This window comes from Tupaia chinensis, unplaced genomic scaffold (genome assembly GCF_000334495.1).
Source record: "Tupaia chinensis unplaced genomic scaffold, TupChi_1.0 Scaffold000211_1, whole genome shotgun sequence".
Taxonomy (NCBI): Eukaryota; Metazoa; Chordata; class Mammalia; order Scandentia; family Tupaiidae; genus Tupaia; species Tupaia belangeri.
Window position 1 is genome coordinate 1,690,414 of NW_006159686.1, and position 9,910 is coordinate 1,700,323.

At 53.1% G+C, this 9,910-nt stretch overlaps 1 protein-coding gene across 1 annotated transcript in view; it reads left to right on the forward strand.

Moving 5' to 3' along the window:
• The window catches only part of LOC102503351 (transmembrane protein 132D), a 399,636-nt gene that overhangs the window by 953 nt on the left and 388,773 nt on the right, over positions 1-9,910 (forward strand). The window lies entirely within an intron of this gene.

The window sequence follows — 9,910 nt, forward strand, 5'->3', positions numbered from 1 at the left end:
GACCCTGACCCTGACCCTGCGCTCCAGATGTACTCTGGAACCCGGACCCTGACCCTGACCCTGACCCTGCGCTCCAGATGTGCTCTGGGACCCTGACCCTGCGCTCCAGATGTGCTCTGGAACCCTGACCCTGACCCTGTGCTCCAGATGTGCTCTGGGTCCCCGCGCATAGATGCCGACTACAGGAGTGAGGCCTTATTTTCTCTCCGTGGGGAAAAGCTTAGAAATGTTCACACCCAGGAAATGAAGACCCCAACAAGATGCCCGAGCACTCCGGAGCAGGGACGCTGACTGTTACGCGATTTTCCGTCATGTCCTCTGCCTGTCCTCGCTAGGTTCCTTGAGGTGTTGGCGTGCCACCTAGAACAGCATGCACGTTCAGAAAGCCCACGGCAACACTTACCCTGGGGAATGCAGTCGGCTTATTGCTGTTCCTGTAAATATATATTTTAAAATTTTATTTATTATTAATTTTTAATTTGTTATAGGGTTGGTGTGCTCACCAGAGAGAGACAGAGAGGGAGAGAGAGAGAAAGTAAGAAAGCAAGCTGCCAGGTCTGGGACTCAAACCGTGGTTGGCCATTTGGGAGTCCAGCACCTTTAACCACCATGCCACCTGGTGGCCCCCTGTACGTATTTATATGCTTGAGCGCCACATGGGGGGTCCAGAGAGGAGTTGAGGGACGGGAAGGAGTGACAGTGGGAAGACAGCCATAGAGCAGGGTCAGGTCTGGGCAGAGCCCCGGCAGCACAGGGAAGCTGTGCACACAGACCCACACGGGAGGCGTCGGGGCTGGGGAGAGAGGAGAGGGCGGGAGACCCCGCTCACAGGTGCACAGTATGGCCACACGCATGGGAGGAGAGGGGACAGTGTTAGACGGCAAAGCAAGCTTGTCGGGGTCACAGGCACCCAAAGCCCACCCCGAAACGCCCAGTAGGCGATAACCAAGCAATCACTACAAGGGACACTTGGAATTGCTTTCAGAAAGAGATAAGAAAACCAAGTCTTGTCTTGTCTTGTCTTTTCCTTTCCTTTCCTTTCCTTTCCTTTCCTTTCCTTTCCTTTTCTTTTTTCTTTTCTTCTTTAGAGGTTTTTGCTATAGGGTGCGTGCGCTCGCCAGAAAGACAGAGAGATACAAGGAGACAGAAAGCGAGAAATCACCCCCCAGGGGGGATGGCCACGCCGCAATCCCTTCTCCTCCATTCTCCTCTTGGGATCTTGGGCACGCACGCACACGTGCCCAGTGTGAGTTTAAGCCACTGGGTCTGGGACTCGAACTGCGGTCAACTACATGGGAGTCCAGTTACATAGCCATTATGCAAATTGCTGGTCCCCCAAGTATTTTCTAATAAAAGGAACACCACTGAGGCGGAGTTGGTGAAGGCTAACCCGAGAACGAGGCCACCGCCGCGTCCCGAAGGTTGCTGGGACAGGCTGGGGCCCAGGCGGGGAGGGTCAGCCATAGGCCGGCACTTTCCCAGCAACTGCCGGAGGGCCTTCGGCCAATGACAACCAGGGAAATGCCAGAGACTGGCAGCAGGTTGGGGTACGCCCTGAAGTAGGCTGTTCTCGAGCGGGGCGCTGGGGGTACCGGGGCTCTCATTGTGCAAGTCAGCGACGCTGGAAGAGTGGATGCTCCATCAGAGCCCACTGGGGGGCGCCCTGCCCTTGCTCCGGCTGCTGCCCTTTGGGGCTGCCACTCCCGTCCCTGGTTGGGGCCCCTGTGCTTCTCCTGGGGGATTCGGGACATTGTGGCATTTCCCCAGTGGCCCAGACATTCTCCGTGACCTGAAAGTAGTGAGGGTTTCCAAAGCGATGCCCAGTGGGGTGGGTTTGGCATGGCAGCGTCCCCCATCCCTTTGTAATTTTTTAATGTATTTGTACAATTTAATACATAATTTGATGAGTGCAGGCTTGTAAGACCAGCTAGGTTCAGAAACAGTGCCGTCCTGGGGGCTTTCCAGATCGGCAAATCCTCTTCAAAAATAATGAGGGATGGGAACCAGCAGTTAGCGTAATGGCTATGTCGCTGGACTCCCACGTAGTCGACCGCGGTTCGTGTCCCGGACCCAGTGGCTTAAAACTCACGCCGGGCGCGTGTGCGTGCGTGCCCAAGATCCCGAGAGGAGAATGGAGGAGAAGGGATTGCGGCGTGACCATCCCCCCTGGGGGGTGATTTCTCGCTTTCTGTCTCTGTGTCTCTCTCTGTCTGTCTGGCGAGCGCACGCACCCTACAGTGAAAATCTCTCCAAAAAAAAAAAAAAAGTTAAAAAATAAAATAATGATGGATTACTTTACGCAGCTGCGGTCAAGCCAGTGGGACAGCACTTGGGCATCGTCATCTGCAGGTTGCTGGTGACTTGGGCACATTGCCTCAGCCACCTTGTCACGCTCACCTCAGTGACAGTGCCGTCGGTGATGACACCCAGAGTCGTAAGCAGTGGGGACAAGGCAGCCTTTACAGCAGCACTGCAGGCTGAGGGGCTTTCAGTTGGGGCGTGTCACGGGGCCTCCTTGAAACGGAGCCCGTGACCCGCTGCGTCTTCCCTGTTTAGCTGGTTTTCTAGTAAAGCGTCTCCAACGGGGCAGACCTCGTGACCAGCCTCTTCCAGGCCACCGCCTTTCTCTTTCCTGTTCCAGTAACTTGATACTTCCGCTTCTCCCTGGGCTCGAACTTTGGGTAGAGGCACTTCCCATTTTCCCGCTTTCTCTCTCTGTTTTTGTTTAATCAGATTGGAAAGCACTTCGGCTCGGGCTGTCCTTCTCTGTCCGACAGCTAGGCAGGTCCAGCTCCCGTGGGAGCTGGGTCCAGGACTCGAACTGTGGTCAGCCACGTGGGAGTCTGGCGACTAACTGCTGCACCCCCTGCTGGCCCCTGGTTTGACATTTTTGAATGGTCAACACATCCCAAAGAAAAACAATTTATTTTGTACAACGTGTGTGACATGCCAACTTTTTTTTTTTGGAGAGGTTTTCGCTATAGGGCGCGTGTGCTCGCCAGACAGACAAAGAGAGACAGAGAGACAGAAAGTGAGAAATCACCCCCCCCCAGGGGGGATGGCCACGCCGCAATCCCTTCTCCTCTGTTCTCCTCTCGGGATCTTGGGCATGCATGCACACGAGCCTGGCGTGAGTTTTAAGCCACCGGATCCAGGATGCCAACTGCGGTCGACTACGTGGGAGTCCAACGACATAGCCATTACACTAACTGCTGGTCCCCTGTGACATGCCAACTTCTTTGTCCAGAATGAAGTTGCGTTGACATAGCCACGCTCCAGCCCGTGCAGGTCTGGCTGCTGTGGGCTCCCTGACAGGTGGAGTGGGCTCCCCGGCAGGCGGTGCTGGTGCTGGCCTGAGCTCTGTGGTCAGCGAGGTGGCAGCCCGAGGCCAAACCTGCTTTCAGTGGGGTATTTATTACTGCAGCCGGAGAGAAGCCAGCTCTGACTGGGTAAGGAGAAGTCTATGAGTCAGGAGGTTTTAAACTCTTGAATGCAAAAAGTGAGTCAACTAATTTGTGAATAATTGGGAAACTTTCAGATGGAGGAAATATAGCTTCTCCTGTGCTTGGATTAGCTGCATGTGCAAACTGGGTCCTAATTAACTTTCTGGAAGTTGGTTTCCCTGCGCAGAGCAGCATGCGCCTCTGTCCACACCCGTGCGTCTACACCTGTGTGCTATTTGAACAGAAGTGTTGCAAGTACGAGCTGCATTTCCAAACGGAGCCAATACACGGGCGAATGCTGAGATGTGTTCCCGCGGACGTCACTGCTGGCCGCCGTCTGGCCGTCCCAGTGCTCGGCTCACATGCACCGGCCCGCAGTGGGGCTGGCTGTCCTCACAGCCCATTCCATGGTGGCCGGTGGGACTGGCCGGCCTTTCCTTCCCAAAGACTCTGATTAGGAGAAATAGTTTGTGTCTTCACACGGCAAGGTGGCCCGTGGGTGTGGCCACTCACTCCTCATAGCCGATGACGTTGAAGGCGCTGGCGCCGGGCACGCGGCCTCGTGTGCATGCGCTGGAAGGTGCTCACACACCACCAGCGGCTTTGCGGATCCAAAGACACCAGTTTCCGCCACCAGGCTCTTCTCTCAGCCCTGGGCGCGTGCCAGGAAATACTCAGCTCCCACAGACAGCACGCTTAGCGTGCCCCGCTCACACTGGGACCCCAGAACAGACCTGAGTCCCAGCTGCAGTTACACAGGGACCAACTCCTGGCCTGTGGTGGTATTTCCTGCCCACCCGTGTCCCCTAAGATCTTTCTGGTAAACTTTTCCAAGAGTCCTGAAATAAGTGGCTGATGTGCAGCCTCGGCAGGGCCGGGTTTGTCATGGTGCTCAGAGTTGACCCGGTCCCTGGGACACCAGGGAACCACCCCCACCTGCAGCTGGGAAGAATCATGTGTCCCCGCAGTCCTCTCTGACCTGTGTGTGTGTCCCCCTTCCCTGACCTCAGCTCTGCCAGAACCGTCAGGAGCACAGAAGGACAGAGGCACAGGGATGGAGGGACAGAGGGACAGGGACAGGGATGGAGGAACAGAGGGACAGGGACAGGGATGGAGGGACAGGGACAAAGGGACAGAGAGGGACAGAGGGACACAGACAGAGGGGCAACGGGACAGGGATGGAGGGACAGAGAGACAGGGACAGGGATGGAGGGACAGAGGGACAGGGACAGGGATGGAGGAACAGAGGGACAGGGACAGGGATGGAGGGACAGGGACAAAGGGACAGAGAGGGACAGAGGGACACAGACAGAGGGGCAACGGGACAGGGATGGAGGGACAGAGAGACAGGGACAGGGATGGAGGGACAGAGGGACAGGGACAGGGATGGAGAGACAGGGACAAAGGGACAGAGAGGGACAGAGGGACAGAGACAGAGGGGCAACGGGACAGGGATGGAGAGACAGAGGGACAGAGACAGAGGGACAGGGATGGAGGGACAGAGGGACAGAGACAGGGGCAACGGGACAGGGATGGAGGGACAGAGGGCAGCCACATCCTTCAGACTTGAGCCTGTCAGCTCCTTAATTCCGTCAGTCGATTACTCAGTTCTGACAGCAGATGCCTCCTGAAATGAAGTGGGTCACCCTTCCAAACACCTAAAATATGCGGGGTCTTCAGAGAGGCCATGGAAGGGGCCAGTGGGTGGTGTAATGGTTGCATGGCTGGACTCTCACTTAGTCAACCTGTGTTTGAGTCCCGGACCCGGCAGCTTAAAACTCACACTGGGCGTGTGCATGCGTGTGCCCAAGATCCCAAGAGGAGAATGGCTTGCAGTGTGGATCCCCCCAGGGAGTGATTTCTCACTTTCTGTCTCTCTGGCAAGTGCATGCGCCTTATAACAAAAATCTCTCTCTTAAAAAAAGAAAAAGAAAAAGGAAAAAGGAAATCATGGAAAATGTACTATGAAAGCTATCCACGGTTTAATTTTCTTGCACCCAAATCAACTATACTTTAATTCTGATTTCCCATAGACTTTGTGAAGTCCCTGGCATACTCATCATATACAGCCGTGTCCACATGGTCTAGAACACTCAGTCCCAGTTACTGTATGCGTGAAGGGCTTTGCTTCTCATGAAGTCAAAGCAGACCGCACCCTGGGTCTCCTGCTTTGGATCTGAGCGTAACTGGGAGATTCGCTTTGACCCCAGGAGACGGATGTGGTCTGGGCTTGGTTTGGTATTCAGCTCTGCATCTCCGAAGGTCTTGTCGTGTTCTTAGGGGTGATGTTGGTAAGAGCTGTGGGTGTGTAGAGAAGAGCGTGGAAAGGGTGCACGTCTGGGGTTGGGCGATGCAGCTGGCGAAACCTGGCCCCACCACCACAGGACCCGCATGTCCCTCTGTCTACGTGGAACCTGGAAAACCAGCCCGGTCCACCGAGTCCTGTACGAGCTCCGGCCCGGATGGCGAGAGCATGCCTTCTCGAGAGCGTTTCCCTCCTGTTACGAGTCCTTGCCGGTCTGGGCCGCGAGCGCATACCCCAGCCTTCACGTGGTCATTTGTAAATATCCCAGAGGCAGGGATGAGCTGACAAGGCTGAGGCATGGGAGAGGGGATCGCGGGCACTGGGGGGCGACGCTGAGGGACGCAGGAGGGCGGGCAGCGAGAATTCACTGTCTTCACTGTGCGGACTCGCGTGAGATCGAGAGGACCTTAAGCCACCTTGTTTGAATTTAAGTACGCAAGAGTCAACTAATCTTTAAGAATTGGATCAAAATAGTTCCTTAAAATTATTTTGAATCTTCACAGCTTATATTGAGAAAGAGGAGAAACTGAGGCAGCTGGGGCTGTCAGGAAAGCCATGATGTTTTCCTGACAGCCCATTTAGGAAAAAGACAAAGCCAATGAAAAAGAGACACATTTAGAAAAGAGCTTAATTTGCAGCTGGCTTGCATCCCTCTACCCGGTCCATGGCGGTCTTTACTAAGAGTCATGCAGATGTTTTAGCTTCTTAATGTATTTTTCTACTTTTCCCTTTGGAAAAAGCCTTTTTGGATTTCCACATCTCCTTACTAGGGCCAACCTATCAAAACAAGACATTTTTATGTCAAGACTAAGCCAACGTATTTATGTACCGGGAGGCAGTTCTTGTTATATATCAGGGGACAGAAATTGTCACCTCTGTGTCCAGTCCCTCCACATTTCATTTCAGGGCAGGTCCTCGAGGGACAATTTGTACCTGAAATTTTTACAAAATCGCTATGACGACTTCTAAAGGAGCCATTAGCAAATGGTCTCTGAGTGTTTCAGATGTGAGGTTCAGCACAGAGCCAGGACTCGGCACCCGGGCTCTGCAGTTGGGCAGCCCTCTCCCTCCTGAGTTAATTGAGCGGTGTTCAAAGGACACGAAAATGTGTCCCTAAGCTGCAAGTCAGGAATAATGTGGGCCACCCCATTTCAGGTAACACCCAGCTCCCTTGTTTAAAAAAGCAGGATAATTTGGGTGAGCGAAGGTGAACGCCTTAGTTTGGAGAGAATATCATATTTGGATTATTGGTTAGCTATGAATAAAATAATGAAATTAAGGCAAAGAGGAGGGCAAATGATCTTCAATGAAATCCTGCTTTTAGACCCCAGGGTCCCATGGAATTATCAGTAATCTGCAAAGCTTGTTGCCTCTCCATAGGTGGGACGGGAATTTACCCCAGGCTCCCTGAGGATGGGTACTTTTGAATGCCAGCTCTGCCCAGACCTCATCTCTCCAGGGTGAGGCCAGGGGAGGTGGGGCTCCCCTAGAGCAAGTGGCTCCCAGCTTTTTCAGCAGGGAAGCCGCTGTCTCGTTTTCACATACCGCCGGGGCCAGCTGGGAGCTCGGGCTGACAGAGACAGGCCGCTCCCGGTCTCCGGGCAGAAGGAGGACCAGGCAGAGTGCACACCGGCTCATGATGTGGGTTTGGAGCATGTCGGGGTTTTTATTATAAAAACGATATATCTGTGTTATTAAACCTCTAACGACATGAGTCTATAAACGATTGCTCACATGAGGTCGGCCCTAGCGCTGCCTGGTCTCCACTCAGCAGGGGCGCCCCTGGGACACGCCTGACCCCTCCTGGGCAGACCCAGAGAGCCTGGGGCCAGTGCAGAGCCGTGGCCGACAGGAGCGGCTGGCTCTCCCGAGGCTGCAGGGCCAGGCCTGCGCGCTCCTGCAGGCGGTTTGGGGCTTTCCTTCGCTGATTGCGTGGACACTTGGTCGCCGTCACGGGCTTTAACCTGTGCGGTTTCCAGTTAACCACGTCTGCGTCGTCCGTCGCTCCCCGCTGGGGTGTACTTCTGCTAATTCCAGCAGGGCTGTGCTCCCTGACAGGCTGGGATCGCCTCGAAATTTACAAACACCCCACAAGGCTGCAGGTGTAGCAAATGTTTGAGGAGATAAAGCATTTATACAGCCTAGCACTTCCCATAAAAGCTTAAAAATCCTTAATTTATGATTTGTTCATATTCCCCTTTTATCAAGTGTTTTTGTTTTTCTAAAAAAATCGCATTCTGCAGATCGATAGGGACGCTGTATTGGGAAACTCCTTCACGAAACGGGTTCTGTGGCCAACTGAGGAGTAGCGTGGGGTCCAGCAGTCTCTGGGAGACAGAGTGGGCTCCTCATGGCGCTGTCGAGGCCTCCTTCAGGGTACCTGCTGCTGGGAACCAGCGGTGCACTGGGTCTCTTTGGTAATGAGAACTTTTTAAACAAAACTTCCTAGTAAAAATCTATATTCCAAATAGAAATGGGAAACCAGAATTAGGAAAAACTGAAGCTACAACATAGCACACAGATGCAAATGGGCGATGCTTCCCCTTCGGGGTTCCCCGGCCTGCGCCGTCACCACCAGAGGGGAGAGCGGCAGTGTTCGGTGAGGTCACGGGTATGTGGCATGACACACACCGTCGCGTGGAGCTGTGGATCCGTAAGACACAGATGAGCACCACTTTATCACCTTGGCACCGTGCGACTGTCCTGCCTCCTGCCGGGGCTTGGGCCGCCTCGCAGCTGGGTGCCCTGGGGTGTCCGTCAGACGCTGGAGACCTAGAATCGAGTTAAACCGTGCTCATGCAGAGGGCAGCCCATGGCGTGGAGGTTAAGGCAGCTGATCCCACGTGGCCGACTGCAGGGTTCAAGTCCCAGACCTGGCAGCTTGAAAACATGTCAGGCTGGTGTATGTGGCCCAGGTCCTGAACGGAAGATGGAGGGAAGTGACCATGATTTGACCTTCCCTCAGGAGTTGCTCTCTCATTTCCTTCTCTTCCTGTCTCTCTCGGGCAAGTGTACGTTCCCTCTGGCAAAATAAAAAAAAAAGAAGAAAACATGTTTATTAAAGAAAAAAGCTGGGGACCAGCAGTTAGCGTAATGGCTATGTCGCTGGACTCCCACGTTGTTGACCACGGTTTGAGTCCTGGACCCAGTGGCTTAAACTCATGCTGGGTGCGTGTGCGTGCATGCCCAGGATCCCAAGAGGAGAATGGAGGAGAAGGGATTGCGGCGTGGCCATCCCCTCTGGGGCGTGATTTCTCGCTTTCTGTCTCTCTCTGTCTCTCTCTGTCTGGCAAGCGCACGTGCCCTATAGCAAAAAAACAAAAACAAAAACAAAAACAAACAAACAAAAAACCTCTTCAAAAAAAAAAAAGAAAAAAGCTGTGTTCAATATTTTCTTAAAAGCATATTTCTAGAAGGGGAGTTTCTAGGGCTAAGAGTAGTTACTTTAAAAGAAAATAGTTTAGGGGCCAGCACATCGGGCGAGTTGGGTTAGGTGCTGGACTCTCATGTGGCTGACGGCAGTTCAATTCCTGGACCTGGTGGCTTGCTTTCTCACTCTCTCTCCCTCTCTGGTGCCCTATGGCAAATTAAAAAAAATGGTAAATAATACGAAAATTAAATAATTTATTTTCTAGAAAAGAATAGTTTAAAGTTTGGAAAATTGTGTTCTCAGTTTGCTTCCAAAAAGTTACCCTAGCTTGCACTGTGGTGTCAGCGTGTGGCGCATCAGTTCAGTGCTGTCTCGCCAACAGCGGGGACTAGATTCCTAATTGCAGGTACGGACTAGCTCAATATTTTTAAAATGTGCTCGATTTGCTTAGTAGAGTTTTCTTTTGTTGTCCCCATATTTTCCCTCTCAGGAAACCATTCTTGATTTGTGTCCTATTCATTTTTTTTAACATTGGGTTGTCATTCTTTTTATTCACGGGTAGGAGCTCTTTGTACGTTGAGGGTGGCACTTTGTCAGAAGTGTCACCACATTTTGGCGGCTTGGGAAGCGACTGCACACTCGTGTCCTGACTGCCCTTTCTTCCTCTGCTTTCCCTGAGTTCACCTGGGGGGGATTCAACCCTTGAGTGATTTGGAAGTTCAGCCCTAAGGAGACGCTTGGCAGATAACGGCCCGCTCGGTCTGTCTCCGTGTCTAAGACAGGACTCCGGGA